The following is a 16528-nucleotide window of genomic DNA, read 5'->3' as shown; positions in this document are numbered from 1 at the left end:
AACATTCTTAATTGAAGATTTTAACATTAAAGAGGGGAAGGATAAGGAAAGGAAGACGGGAGATAGAGCTGGTCATAGCAATAATTCAAGGAAGAATAATAACACGTTTTCATAATGAAGAGATGTACAAATGGAGAAACAATAGCAGTTTGGAGATTATTAGGTAAATACAGATATAGCCTGGGATAAGCATAATAGATATAGCACAATAGCACATAGTAGAGGGGGGAAGAGAGAAATAGGGGTTGGGGGGTGAGGATCAGAAAAGGGGCATGTCTGGGATGTTAGCAGAGGAAGAACAGGGGGAGGCAGGGAGGCAGGTAAGGTGCACCTGCTGGGTGCTCAGTAGTGATCAGTGCAGTGGATGATGGGGGCGCTGCTATTCACCAGTGCACAGCAATAGAACACGTGACAGCACTTAGTATGTGGCAGAGCAGGACCTGGGAGTGATGAGCCAGGGAACCACAGTTCCTCCAACATCGGTCAGATAACGAGGGGAAGATATGTCAGAGACGGGTGGGTACAAGGCACCATCTATGAAACTGGGGATATATAATGCCTTTTCGATCTGAACCCATTGCTTCGGTATATCAGTTTTAGACCATTCCAGAATTCTAGTTAGGAAACATGCGTGAAGGTACCCCTGAACACTGGGGACCCGGAGACCACCTCTATGCGTTGTCCTGTAGAGCAAATCTAGTTTCAGACGAGGTCTTCACCACCCCCCCCCCCCAAAATCCCTAATAAGGGCCTGAATATCCATAAATCATCGCTGGGGTATCCTAATAGGTAAAGTTTGCACAAGATACAGAATCTTTGGGAGAGAATTCATTTTTAAAATACCTAAACTCCCGAACCATGAAAAAGGTCTAGCTCTCCAAGATCGCAAATCTGAACGTATTTTGGCCAAAAGGGGAGTAAAATTAGCTTCCAGCAAATGGCCAAGGTGTCTAGTAATGACAACTCTGAAGTATTTCAATTGAGAGGCATGCCAGGCAAAATGAAAAGCTTTAAGTCCTGCCAACATTTCAGGCGGAGCATTAAGAGTGATCGCGCTGAGCGAAAAAATTTGTGGGTCCCAGGGACCCCTCACTTTAAAAGACAGGTGGCCTACTCCACTATTTCTGGGTCCCATCACATATCATGGGGAGAGGGAAGACAGCAGATGAGGCAGTACTTAGGAGAGGTAGCAGATGGAGTAGAGGGGGATAAGGGCAAGCAGCAGTTGGGGTAGAGCTGGGGGTAAAGGCAGGGAGAAGTTGGGGTAGAGGGGAGTTTTGAGGATAGGGAGAGGTTAAGGGCAGACAGTAGTTGCAACAGTGCTGGGGGCAAGAAGGGGGCTGGGATAGGGGCAGGCAGTGCTGGGGTAGGTAGGTGGCAAAGGTAGATAGCTGGCGCAGTACTGGGGGTCAAGGAGGGGGTTATGGGCTTTCATTGGCATTGCACAAAAGGGTACCGCACTGTCAGTACCCTGGGGCAATTAAGATAGGGGGACCAGTAGACACTGATCCGGCTTTCTCCATGTCAGTACGGCCTTCACACGTTAGCCGTCCCCACCCTAACTTGCAAACAATGTGACAGCAGGAGTCCATAGGAGACAGGTGAGTAGGAGAGCAATGGCAGTGAGGCAGATATACATAGATATACAATATATATATATATATATATATATACACACATATATATGTATATATACATACACATATATATATATATATATATATATACATACACACATATATATATATATATATACATATATACATATATATATATACATACACACATATATATATATATACATACATATATACACATACACATACATATATATTTTAACATCAGAGAAAGTGGCGTATTAGCAAGATAACTGAGGGGTGAACACTCCCTTCCTCACAATGGTGCACACTGGTCCCTCACTCCTCACTGGGCCCTTCACTCACAGCACACATATGGCTAGTGAGTGCGCGGTGAGGAGAGGATATTACCGCTATCCTGTGTAACCTACACCCACCCCAACTGCAGCGACCCTCTTTAGCCCAGGCAACATGTTCCGTACCTTCCAATCTTTTATCATCCATCTCCACCTCCCCAGACAGCTGCGGTCAGGACCGTGGAGCACATGCTCCGGCTTCCGCCTCTCTGGGTCGGCTCCAGGCTCCTCATGCACAGTCCTCCGCTCCCCTCCCCTTCTGGCGGGTGCTGTGTACTGTACAATCCAGGCGGCTCTGCTAGTTGTGTCCAGGGCCGTAGAGAGCGCGTGCGCGGGCCCTGGTAAAGAGGAGGCGTGTCCTAATCGAGGGAGGCGTGGCCACGCCCCCTTGAAGAAGGGAACAAAAAAAAACGTTTTTTTCAGCACCGCTAAGTGGCGCTGCGCGCCGTGGAGGGGGCGCTGTGAGCCCATCAGCCCGGCGCAAAGCCAGAGGGGGGCGCGATCAGTGTGATCGCTCTCCCCCTCAGGCAGAGGAAATTGCTGTGGCTGCTGCTTGGCAGCCGCTAGCAATCTCCCACATGCTGGGCTGCTGCGAGGGGGGAGGTGGCACCAGACCCGGGCCCCCTCCGGGCCCCTCTGGAAGCCCGAGCCCGGGTAAAGTGTACCCGCTCCCCCCACCTCTCCACGCCCCTGGTTGTGTCCTCCAATAGCTAGTGAGCTGGCGAGCCGCGGACAGGGTGGGAGTCCTCCTCATTGGATGAGGAAACGCTGCCGCCCAAAGCAGAATGGTTTGGGTAGACGCTGGGTCATTTGCTGCGGCAAGCCAGGGATGGAGATAGGAGATTGGGTAAGGAAGTAATCGGGGAAGTGATAGTGGCAATAAATCATCGGCGGAGACTGCAAATTTATATTCCCGATCTTGTAGAACAAAGCCAGAAATATTAGGGTTTAGTCTAATAGACCAGGCCAAGGCCTCCATACAGAGGATAAAGATCAAGGGTGACAGCGGACAGCTCTGTCTAGTAACGTTGTTAATAAGAAAGGACCCAGAAAGGGAAAGGATACTTTGAAAGAAGACAGGACCCAGTTCCATATGTTTCAACACCGGCCATTAAACCCGAGTCAATACGATCAAACGGCATTAGTGGACAATAAAATTGCTGGGGCCTTCGATGTGGAGATATGATGAATAAGGTCCAGGATCTTAGAGGTGTTGCCTCTCGACCCGGAACAAATCCAACTTAGTCACTATGTATGGTAGACGGGAGGAAAACTTTTAGTCTATTCGCAAGAAGTTTTGCAAAGAGTTTGATATCAAGATTGAGAAGATAAATGGGTAAGTAGCTGGGACAAAGAGAGGGGTCCTTACCTTCTTTAGGGATCACTGTAATATGGGCTTCTAGGGACTGGCTAGAGTACGGGGACTGTTCAGAGACCTTGTTAAAAGCCTCCAAAAGTAACGCGAGTAGTTTAACCTTAAAGGCCTTGTAGTAGTTTATAGTAAAACCATCAGGACCTGTGCTCTTCCCAGAGGGGGTAGATTTGATAGCCTCCTCTAATTCAAGCATGGTGTAAGGCCTCTCTTACTCCTCACAATTAAGCTCAGCAAGCAGTGGGAACCCTACTCTAACAAGATAGTCACTAATGGCCCACTGTCTCACCAAAGCATCGGGATAGGATGCTGAAGTAGGGAGATTGTCAAGGGAAGAATAAAAGGAACAGAATGATGCCGCAATCTTGTTGGTGTCGTGAAGAGCCAGACCCCCTCCATCCTTAATAGAAGGTATAAAAGAGAGCCCTCTGCGCACGGAGCGCTCGGGCTAACATTTTCCCAGGTTTGTTGCCCCATTTATAATATCTGCTATGACATTTCCTTAAAGAATATTTAACTTTATCAAGAAGGAGCTTGTTCAATGCCATGCGTGCGGCAACCAGCTCCACATAAATATCAGAAGGGAAGCCTTATGGGAAGACTCCAAATTCTGTGTCTTCTGCAACAAATTCTCCACCTGGCAAACCCTTTGTTTTTTCAAATAAGAGTAAAACTGAATGCACTTCCCCCTAATAACACATTTATGTGCTTCCCACATAGTGAGCCCAGACTCATCAAGGGTTACATTACACCCAATGTACCCATCAATAGCCTCTGCAAGTTGGGATTTACAATAGGGATCACTAAATAGGGATTCATTGAAACACCAAGATCTACAGAAAGGGATCAGAAACCCCTAGAGAAAGATGCATCAGGACTGGAGCATGGTCTGACCAAGTCATCAGACCTATAGCGGCATCTCGCACCAAATGGAGAAACCTATGGCCTAACAATATATAATCTATCCTGGAATTGGACTGATGTGGGTGTGAGAAGTGAGTAAAGTCCAAACATCGGACAGCTGGTGAGTGTGAAGATGTCTTACCTTATGAGACATACGAACTGGAAAGGCAGAAGAACCAGAAGACACATCTATTTGGTCATCCAGGGCCCAGATCAAGTCCCCTCTGACCACCAGGATACTTTCTTGAAGAGAGGCGACCCTATCAAATATCTTTTCGAGGAAGGCTGGCTGACCTTGGTTAGGGGCATAGATATGGACAATGGTAAAAGGTTGGGTAAATACAGTGCATTTAACTAGCAAACACCTTCCCTCCTCCAATCCATAGACCACCACATTAGACACAAGCAGATGTTTAGCGAACAACATCGCCGCACCCATAGATTTAGATTGTGTGTAGTTGCAATAATAAACTGTAGGGAAGAGCCAGTTGCTAAGGCGAGGGGCTGAATCAGAAAGCGGAAATGGGTCTCTTGTACCAGAACAATATCAGCCCTTTCAGCATGAAAGGAGCGCAGGACAAAAAGAAAAGAAAAACAAATCAGAAGAAAAAATATAATTTGAAATACACATAAAAACAGTAGAAACCACCGAGTTACCCATGTTATTGAAAACAATTCTGCGATGTGGGCACACTAAGGGGCAATGACTTCATCATCCCAGACAATGAAGCAATAACAAATTAGCAAACAGGAAAAAACAGTGTTAACTGCTAAATATCTTGAACTAGTATCTACTATTGTTTCACACCTATCCTTTTTATTTTTTTTTTTAAATGTATTCATACTTTATACTAATTCTCAAGTATTGCTACTTTAACACCTCTATACTCCTTTTTTGGTTATAATATAGTACTATTGTAGTTGTGCCTTTACATCTTCCAGCACTGTTCTTCCTTTTATCTGAATTTGACTTTTGACCTATACTGCTCCCTCATCTCACACCCATTACTACTACTGACTTTCCCCCCCCCCAACTGCCTCATCTACACGATGTCTCTTATCTTCTACTCCTCCATCACTCAGCTGCTACATTATTTTCTCCTCTACCACCAGTTTTCACCTATTTTCTCCATCCATAGTCCCCTCTGCATTCTCCCCCTCCTTCCCCTCCTCTGTCTCTCTTCATCACATATTAGTCTCTCCACTGCATCTCCCACAACTCCAGTATTATTCACTTCTCTTCCACCATGGTCCTGCTGCATCACCACTAAACCCTGCACCCTCTCTTTTCTCCAAGTTACCAATCCCCCCCCCACACCACACTAGACCTCCACCTTACCCACCACCTGCTGTCACCCTTCCTCATTCAGAAGCCAGCCACATAACTCCACACTCCTTATCCCCCTTCTCTAGATCAATATCACCTCCACACTACATCAACCCTAATAATCTCATTCTCCTCTCACCTCTTAACTTTGTCCCTCTCTCCTGTTCCCTGTGGAAAGCCAGTTTTGTCTATAATAAAGTGGTCTCCGTTCATGAGCACTTCATCTGCAATGCCTTGATTCTCCTTGCCATCACCAAACCCTGGATTTACCCCTCTGACACCACTGCTCCTGCAAAATTCCTCCATCACTTGGCTTCCTGGCTCTTAATCTTCAAATGGGCCCTCAAGACCCATTTCTTCCTCAATGCTTTCCAGCGCTCATCCTAACCCACTACTCTATGCTCCTTCCTCACTATCTAGCCCATCTGTGTCTCCCCTGTTTGTCTGACCCTCCCTCAGAATGTAAGCTCTCGCGAGCAGGGCCCTCTTTCCTCACGTGCTTCTTCTTGCCTTACTTTTACTTTCATTTACAATGGCACCTAAAAAGGATTACTGACACCCTGCTGCTTATTTAGGTGTTATGCAGCATTGTTTATAAATCATGTACTTGTCCTGCATTGTCTGTACTGTTAATAACTGTTGTCTTGTGTGCTCATTTATTTCTGTACTTTGTAAGGCGCTGCGGAACCCTTGTGGCGCCATATAAATAAAGGATAATAATAATAATAATAAATGTAACTCCAGGAGGGGACAATCCTTCACTATGGAGAGATCACCCTAAAGGGTGAACAGAGGGGCAACAAGGGCAAAACACAGCTGTAATTAGGTGAGAACCCATATGAAGAAACCAGGGAGCAAGGAACTGCAGGACCAGGAAGAGCTGCTGGCAGAGGTCAATACGGGTAACAGATAGTGGCTCTAACAGCTAGTTCTGGAGATGAACCCACTAGGAAACATACTGACTCACAATAATAACAGTAAAATATACAAAAATACTAAATAATATTGTAAAGTTATAGAGTGAAAATATAAGGCAAACCACCAGTAGTTCATGGGGGCTCAACCTCACGAGGGGAAGCTTCTCCTCTATACTTCTTGGGGTGCTGAACTTGTTCCCAGCTGGCTTTTTTCGGAAGGCTGGGAGGCATGCGTTGGGAAGAGAAAGTTCCTGCCAATCAGGAAGTGTTAGAACCTCTAGTCCCAAAGCTGAATGGAAATCAGGGAGATCTGAGGGAGTCTTGACATTGAGAAGTCCGCCATTGTGTGATACCTGTAGGCATAGTGGAAATCCCCATCTATATTTAATGTCCTTCTTGTGAAGCGCTTCTGAAAGGGGCTTCAGTCATCTTTGCTGCTGACACATGCGCCACGACAAGTCCCAAAAAATCTGCAGATGGAGATGGGTACCTTTAAATTCTACACCCTCCATGTTGCAAGCCTTGAGAAGAATGTCTTTTTTCGGCGAGAAGTAATGAACCTGGCAGATCACATCGCGTGGATGGTCAGACACCGGACCCTTCGGACGGAGGGCTCTATGGGCTCTGTCGAATTTAATGGAATCATTTGGGTCCAAGTCCAAGATTTCCCCGAAGATCTTATTAAGAACGTCTATAAGGCCCGAAGGAGGAATATCTTCTGGGAGGCCGCAGATTAGAATATTGTTTCTGCGACCCCTATTGTCAAAATCATCCGGCCTATTTTGCATGGCCCTAATGTCCAGAGACTGTTGCGTGATCGTCTCATGAAGCTGGGAGTTGCGAGTGTACAGCGTCTCTGTCCTCTTCCATAGTGAGCACACAGTGACATCGGCCTGCACTAGAGAAATCTGTGTTTGCAGAGATTCATGGAGCCGAGATTCGAGCACTTGCATATCTTGCTTAGAATGGAGCAACTTCACATGGGACAAAATCTTAGTGATTTCGCCCCTTAGTTGAGATACATGATTTTGAATATCGCTGGAGGCTGGAGCAGCAGCCATGGACGGAGAGGGACTTGAGATGGCCCCTTGCGGAACCTCAGGGGGGTCAGTACTGTTTGAAATCGACAAATAGGAGCGCAAGTTCTGTTGGGAGGTACAATCACGTGGATTTCGGGGAGTCTTAGTCCCTTCCCTGTCTTGCCCATCAGAAAAGTGGAGAGATAGAAGTTACATAGATAAATGGCACTGTGGATGTTCCCATCCAGGAGAGCAAGCACCCGATGTATAGCAGCAGGAAACTTTGAGAGAGGAGACGAATAGTACCTGGAGCAGAGAGGTGGTATGGGCCCAGGGCAGTCTCCTATGCTCCCCAGGCCCCATTGAAGAAACCAAGATGGCAGGCAGGCGGGAGGGTACCCCTGCCTCGCGGGTCAGGTGCTCCCGTATAGTCGGTCCACAGGTGAGCTTCCCCCGGGACAGTAGGGGAACCGGAGGGCAGGGGCAGGGGTCAGCGGCGCCTCAGAAGCCGGGTGGGGGAAGGAAGTGTGAGCTGCAAGCAGCAAGGTACAGCGGAGGTGCGGCAGCCGGAATGTCCTAATTGAGGCCCCGGCTTCTCCAAGGTATAGGCCCCGACTTGATGAGGAGCCATAGAGATGTCCGGAGGGCAGCGGGAAAGAGCTGGCCGACCCGGAGTGCATCCAGGCAGTGTTGTGCAAGTTAGGGTGTCGGGAGGTCCCGAAAACTGCCCCAATAACGGCGTGGCTGCGGGAGCTGATGTAGGGCACATCTGCTCGCCAGCCAAGCCACGCCCCCCGAGTTATCGTTTATAGTCATTTTCCTTAATTCAGATATAGATTAATTATGTTACATGCTTTATGTAGATATTATATTTAATATTTGTGTGTATACATGTAAATATCTACATACAATAAACACTTGACCCTTAAAGAGATAATATATTATGTAACAGGCAATGTCATCTGGAAAGTCCCCTCTGCAGTGAACATCTATGACTTCCTCTCTCTCCTCCTGACATGGATCAGACCATTTGGGACCTGTATCCTTCATTATATTATTTTGTATATATTATTATTTAATTTTCATTTCTCTCAATCAAATTTTTAACAGCTTACTTTTCGGATTATCTTTTTTATAATTAGGGACTTAGCTTTCTAATATATATACAGTAACTGTAGTATTTTTATTATTACTGTTATTAATATTTTTATTAATTAATGTAGTTTAAAACAGCCAGCTCCTTCTGCTGCTGGTCCCCTACATTGGGGAAGAGGTTGTGTTTTTAAGATTGGATATTTAATCCTCCATGTGTAGATGTTTTATAATATTTTGTATTGGATTATATCCAATTTCTTTTTATTATTCAGATAGTTGGCATGGCAGTCAATTATCAATAGCTTGCTTGCCTATGCTGTGTACCTATGATATATATATATATTTATGACACAGGCATTACAAAAGTGATACATTGCACAGGTGTTACAAACTAATTGCACCTGACTCAATATCCTCTTTCAAATAACAATTATCATTTTGCTTAAGTTTTTCTACATGTGGTAATCATTTTAAAAATTGCCATCACAAACACTTCTGAGGATGGTATAAACCACTATTTTTAAGCGATGAGCAACATCCTTTGCGATCATCTTGCTTAAATGGTAAATAACCTATAATAGTTGGTTGGTTGATTGAGATATTATAACATGCCAATGTCTCTTACCGACACAGATGTTATCTAGAATTTGCAGCAGATCCTATATTTACATGGCACTTTAATCATACAGTGTATGTTTTGTTTTGTACTTCTCTCTGCAAGGGTTACATACAGTTTCTGGTCTTATGACGCGGGTGTCAGATATTGATAACACCCTAACCTTCTGGGCTTATGATGCGGGTGTCAGATATTGATAAACACCCTAACCTTCAGGTATACTTATTACTAGTGAATTCATATGCTCTGGCCTTTTGTCTTTACCTGGCATATGAACAGGACCACATCTATTGTAGGGTGTCTTCCCGATGTCATATGATAAACATAGATGCAGTGCTTGACAAATTTTTGTAAAAATTAGGAGCCAGCTTAAAAGTTTAGGAGCCAGACCATTGTCCACGACCAAAACATATGAAACATATATAGTTATAGACCACCATACATGCCCCTCAACCTAAACACATGCCTCTTCAATGGTCTTCAGATTTTGCTACATGCCCATACCTACGGCCAATTCAAAATATGCCACACAGTAAGGCCCAAATTCATAGTATGCCACACAATATGTCCCAATTCATATTATGCCACACAGTATGCCCCAAACTCATAGTGTGACACATAGGAGTGCCCCCAATTTACAGCGTGCCAGGCAGGAGAGCCCTACATACTAGTGCCACACAGGAGTTCCCCACAAACAAGTGCCCCCAATTCAGTGTCACACACAGGAGTGCTTCCAATTAATAACAATATTATAGTGGGAGGTTATTGTAATGAAACCACATACTCACCAGCTTTGTACAGCTTCCCAGAGAATACCATCTTCCACTCCAACCGGCAGTGCTGCAGCTCCCTTGTGATCACTGTCTTCCTCTGCTTCCCGCAGTCACTCTCCTCCTCCATGCCGGTAGCTGCACCTTCCCGCGGTCACTCTCCTCCATGCCGGTAGTGCTGCACCTTCCCGCGGTCACTCTCCTCCTCCATGCCGGTAGTGCTGCACCTTCCCGAGGTCACTCTCCTCCTCCATGCAGGTAGTGCTGCACCTTCCCGTGGTCACTCTCCTCCTCCATGCAGGTAGTGCTGCACCTTCCCGTGGTCACTCTCCTCCTCCATGCAGGTAGTGCTGCACCTTCCCGAGGTCACTCTCCTCCTCCATGCAGGTAGTGCTGCACCTTCCTGAGGTCACTCTCCTCCTCCATGCAGGTAGTGCTGCACCTTCCCGCGTTCAATCTCCACTTCCATGCAGGTAGTGCTGCACCTTCCCGCGGTCACTCTCCTCCATGCCGGTAGTGATGCACCTCCCCGTGGTCACTCTCCTCCTCCATGCCGGTAGTGATGCACATCCCCGTGGTCACTCACATCCTCCTCGCCAGTAGTGATGCACCTCTCTGCGGGTAGAAGAGAGAAGCCACAGTGATCAATTGTGGTGGGAATCCATTCCTCCTTGTGACAGGCCTGCAGCATCCCGCCCACTCCAGTAATCACCAATAGGAGCGCTTTGTAACTTTTTTTTTTCAATTAGCTTTATTTTTCACAGTACTTTGCTCTTGTAAAAACTGAGCGCCAGGACTCAAATTTTAGTCGCCATGTCGACCTGGCCCCCGGGATTTGTTGAGCCCTGCATAAAGGTATAAATTCTGGATCTACAGATGGTGCTATATAACAACTACACATGTACGCTGGAAAATTATTTTGCCTAGGTGACTGGATGTTACCAAACAGATGATGTTTATTTAATTCCCTTATCACTACTCTATTTGCTCAAGTTTTTAAAGAAAACTTATATATACATATCTCTCCGCATAGTGTGCCCCCACACAGAGTTCTTTTGCTTTTTCATTTTGTCTGCTACAGCATACATAATGACGTTGCATTCCCATCAGATTTCTAAAGTCAGGTAGAAGAGAGATAGTATGCCATATTAATTCACTACACCACATGCCCTGTTCCAGTGTGTTTTTTCCATATTGTTTTTTGGTCCCCTACATTGCACAATAGGTCCATACCAAGTGCAGGGCTTCAGGTTATAATGACTGACATACTGTATACTACATACATCTCTTACACCCTGATAAATACACCTCACATACACACAGGCCACTGACTAGCCCTGCACAGCCTCTTAATGCCTAGAGGGAAGGGCAGTCCTTCCAGCCATGGTTCCCCAGAGGTTTCCCCCAGAGGGGGTTTTTCCTCTCCTGAGTGCTGAAGGATGACTCTCTGTGAGTCACGAGGCTTCCACCATATTGGTCCTCTTATAGGACAAGCCCATAGGCTCCAACAAAATTATACATAAAGATTTTACCTCTTTCCCCCCATATATGTCTCTGTGTCTTTATTTGAGTTGAAGTTCATGGGGTGGTGTAATCTGGGCTGAGAAGAGAGGGGAGGGCATCAGCCATTACCCAGCGTATAGATCCTGTGAGTGATAACCAGGGGCATGATGCAGAGGAACATGTCACCAAATAGAAGAGGGACCATGAGGGACGAATCTTCAGTGCCTGACACCAAGATGGCACCATCTGGCAAAATCATCCCTAAATCTGACATCTCTGGCTAGTGTGATGTTATACACAGCACATACAGTGACTATAACACAGTAATAAGGACACTGATGCTGTGTGTGTGGTTACATGTACCTGCAGTATTATATGTCCCCATCACATCTGTAACGCCTGCTACCCGGTAACCACATAACCATGTGACTGTGCCGGTATAGGTGACATATAACAAGGACGGGGTTAGCAGCTGTAACCAGGAGCAGACTCGGTATAGAGGGGCCAGTGCTGCCATCCGGCACAGTCCTGTGTGTATAAAAGGCTTATTTATTAGCTCAGCACAACTGTGTGACAGATGGAGGACATATTAGGCCTATGTGTATGAGTGTACAAAGTCACACACAGACAGCGCCAACATCACATATTACATACTAATATCTCAAAAACATAAAAGATGCTCGTTTACATTTCCTGCAGTAACAGACGTGTTCTCCAACCATTGTCAGACAACATGGTCATAAAACACAGCCTTATATACTATAGATATCGCACAGCACAAATACAGTACATGTCATTAGCTATAGAAGTGGTTCTCAAACTCGGTCCTCAGGACCCCAGACAGTTCACGTTTCCCAGGTCACCCAGCAGCTGCACAGGTGTAGTCATTACTCATTGACACATTTTAAAAGATCCACAGGTGGAGCTGGTATGTAGTCAGGAAGCCGACGGTCGAAAATGCCAACTGCCGGCTTCCTGATTGTGCAATCCCAACAGGGGACTAATGATAGGTGTCGAAATCCCAACGCCTATCATTATCCATACGCCAGGCATACCGAACGAAGGTAAGCCAGGCGGCGGGCGAGGACAGCTGCGGGGGTGGAGGATTAGGTTAGGCATCCCCCCTGGGTTAGGTTTAGGCTGTGGGGACAGGGGAGGATCAGTTTTAGGCACTTCCGGGGGGGTTTAGGGTTAGGTACTAGGGGGGGAGACTAGGCACCCCTAAGGGAGGGTTAGGAGGGGGGGGGGGGGGGGAGAGATTTAGCTATAGTTGGTTTACTTACCTTACCGGCGTCGGGATTTGAACCGCCGGACATAGATCTGGCGGTCATTCATACCGATCCGGTGGAGCTAATGATTTCACTTGTGATTCTGTGAGGAGACCTGGAAAACATGCACTGTATGGGGGTCCTGAGGATCAGGGGTTAGGCACTAGGGAGAGAGTTGGATGACTGGGAGAGGGTTTGGGTTAGGCTACGGGAAAGGTTGGTTAGGGGGAGGATCGGGGTTAGGATACTTACCTATTTCTGTCCGTATTCTGACCGCTGGCATCCCGCCTGCAGGGATCCCGTACCCAACCCATATAAAATATCACATATGTGCTATAGCATTAGGTAGATTTTACCATTTATCAGACTAGATGTATAAAAGCAATTGACAAGCCGGTTGCTATGGGTTACATCACATGTATGTTAGTAAATTACCCTCCATGTAGTAATAACCAAGTCCTTTATACAAAGGAAAAAGCAGTGACAGCAGATAAAGGAGCTAAGGGTCAGTCACTAAGTGCTGTCTATGAGGACGCACAGTGTGTTCCCTGTTTTATAAATGTGCCTATGTGCCTGCCTAGGACATACACAGGTGGAAGATCACATTATACCTTTGGTAACTGCATCTGAAAAAATGGTTCTGCTCCTATGTTTGGGGGATTGCTGGTGCACATGGAAATGTACATGAGTTACAGAGTAATGGCGTCACGTTCCTTTCCTGCCTATTCAAAGGCAGATTTATAATGGGTGCAGGATGTGCGGTGCACACGGGCCCAGGGGACCCCCACCCTACACCCGAAGCAGCATTCCTTACTGGTCATCAGTGGTGCAGCAAGCAGGTCCTTCCCTCTATTTAGTCTGCCATGCCGCCATCTTTCCAGTGATCACTTTGATGAGGCACTGTGCTAGAACCTTCACTACCTTCCCCAATATCACTGGGAAGATGGTGGCGGCCAAACAAGGTATGGGGGGTGTCACAGTTTACAGAGAAGGGAGGACTGCCGCACACAGGCTCCTCTGACCCTATTCATTCATTTCCCATATTACGCTTAATTCTAAAACCATAATGTCACACACTGGTAGCTAACCTGACTATTACTTCATGCTATCAGCTGCTGGGGAGTAACAGTGAATCGGTAGCAGGAGGACATGTAAATGTCTAAATTGTTTCTACACATAAATAACCACGTTACCACAGTGCCCATGTGTAGTGGGCATGGCCATGTCTAATGGGCGCAATGTATTTACAGTCTTTGGTAACAATACAGCACGTTGAAGACAACATAAGTGCTGTACCCAGGGGAAGAAGATGGCAGCCGACTGCAGGAGACAGAACAACGATTTTGAGGTTTTATAATAAATGTTATGATAGAAAAATATATTATTCGTGTGTTTTACTTTATATTGATTCTAAAATGTTTATATGTTTTGTATTTACAAGACATTACTAGCACCGTAAAAAGACGCGTGATTGGCTGGCTGGTCTTGGTTGTGGAGACGGATAACGACGCATTGAAAAAAAAAAAATGGAATTTACATTACAATAAAATATGAAGCATTTTAAAATTTACCATTCAACATTCTCCTATCTCTCAGCAGTCATCTAGACAGACTAGGCAGGGGATTACAGCCGGTGGGTTTCCCACACTGACGCCCATCACACACTTTCAGGAGTCCCTGTAGAAGACTTGGGTTCCCATTAGACACAGTGCCCCAGTATAACCAGTAAGCATAGTGGGCCCACATCTAGGCTTATTGTCACACACCAATTATTTAGCAATAAAGAGTAATATATAGACGAGCCCCTGGAACACACTATAACTTCTAACGCCTTTAACTGGTCTGTGCCACCTTATAGTACTAATGCACCACAATTTATTGTTCGAAAATAAACATTGTAAACTTTAGTTACTTAATGTTTGCTTACATGTGCAAGGTAATAACACTGCTATGGAACTTTTACCGTAGCCATGACTGCATACACAATGTGATAATAAGTATAACTGTTCCTTAGTGACAAACTATAATTATATGTCATCTATAATCACTGTGGGGCATATTTGTCACAATACCCATTTTTAATGGGGATGTGAAATATTTTTTTGCTAAAATTCTCAATGTGAAAATAAATATTTTCATGCAAATATACTAAAATGGGAGAGCTGGAAGCAGCGTGATAGTGTAACGCTCTCACACTACATCCTGGTTCGGGTCCCCAGTAGCCTATGCCCTTGCGCTGGCGTCAGGGGGTGTATGAGTCACTGGGAGCTGACGCCCTCTCCCCCTCTGTGACCGTACAATTAATATCCATAACAAGAAAGTCATCAGACAAGGGGGGTGATGTGAGAAGCTCAGAAGCGAACGTGCGCTGATACCGCTTCTCCTCGATGTATGATCGGGGGCTTGGTGGTAAATGAGTTGCGCTATGCGCCCCTGTTATTATTGGCGCTGCTATCTACAAGATAGCAGCGCCGATAGCCTGGGCCATGTATGAACAGTCAGATCGCTTGACCATTCAGGTCGCTGTAGCTGTCACTATCAACATCTACAGCCTGGCGCTGCCCTATCCCCACAGCAGGGACAGCGCTGTCCCTGCTGCCGGCTCCAGGCTGTGCGCGGCGATCTCGCGATACTTGCGAGATCCCGCGCAAGCTCAGTGGATCCGGCCGGGACTGAGGCACAGCTGCGGTCTGTAGCGGGGAGTGGCGGAGGAGGGAGTTATCGCTCCCCCGCTCCAGCCGATGAGATGTTTATACAGTCAGGTGCATAAATATTGGGACTTTGACAGAATTGTCATGTTTTGGCCTCTATTCACCATCACGATGGCTTTGAAATGAAACAAACAAGATGTGCTTTATCTGCAGACTTTCAGATTTAATTTGAGGGTAATTACATCCAAATCAGGTGAACGGTGTAGGAATTACAACGGTTTCTATATGTGCCTCCCACCTGATTTGGATGTAATTACCCTCAAATTAAATCTGAAAGTCTGCAGTTAAAGCCCATCTTGTTTGTTTCATTTCAAAGCCATTGTGGTGGTGAATAGAGGCCAAAACATGAAAATTCTGTCAATGTCCCAATATTTATGCACCTGACTGTAGATCAGATATGCTCTCGGGTCACTTCTCTCCAGCAGATTACCACGTTAGGAGGAGAGGGGCTTCTCAGCTTGGCAGGCTTGCTTTGCAGGTGATAGGATCAGTGATGTCACAGTTCTTAAACACCTAAATAAGGGGTGGGGAACCATTTTTCTGGCGAGGGCCATTTTGATATATATAACATTATTCACGGGCCCAGTGCAGGCCACGCCCCCTCCATGTGATGTCACCCACGGCAGGGTCACAATTGCCAGTGATTACAGCAATGCCCGGAGTATCCTGAGGATGCTCCGGGGAGCTTTAAGGGCAGTGGTGTGAGCGTCTGAAGTGTCCTAAGGACGCTCCAGATGGCGCTGCTGTATAGATTCTGGCTGTAGGGTGCCATTCTAGGCACCCTGCTAGCCAGATGAGGCTAGCAGAAAAAAGCTCAGAGGGCCAGACCAAATGATTCTGCGGGCCTTATATGGCCCCCGGGGCTGAGGTTCCCCATCCCTGACCTAAATTGACATGAAAGTAGGGAAATGCCCTGTTCACTGCTGCTCTGTGTTTTTTCAATAAAAAAGATGGTTGGTAAGGGGGGCACTTCGCAAGCACTAGGGACACCCAATTTATGGAACAGACATGTCGGGTAGTATGATAAGAGAAATTGCAGCTGTCTAGTTGGGGTTGGTGGAATGCAATACCTTCATTTTTAGGAGACCTTCAGT

This window comes from Taudactylus pleione, unplaced genomic scaffold (assembly GCF_031769625.1).
Source record: "Taudactylus pleione unplaced genomic scaffold, aTauple2 ptg000946l, whole genome shotgun sequence".
Classification (NCBI taxonomy): domain Eukaryota; kingdom Metazoa; phylum Chordata; class Amphibia; order Anura; family Myobatrachidae; genus Taudactylus; species Taudactylus pleione.
This window is presented reverse-complemented; position numbering follows the sequence as displayed.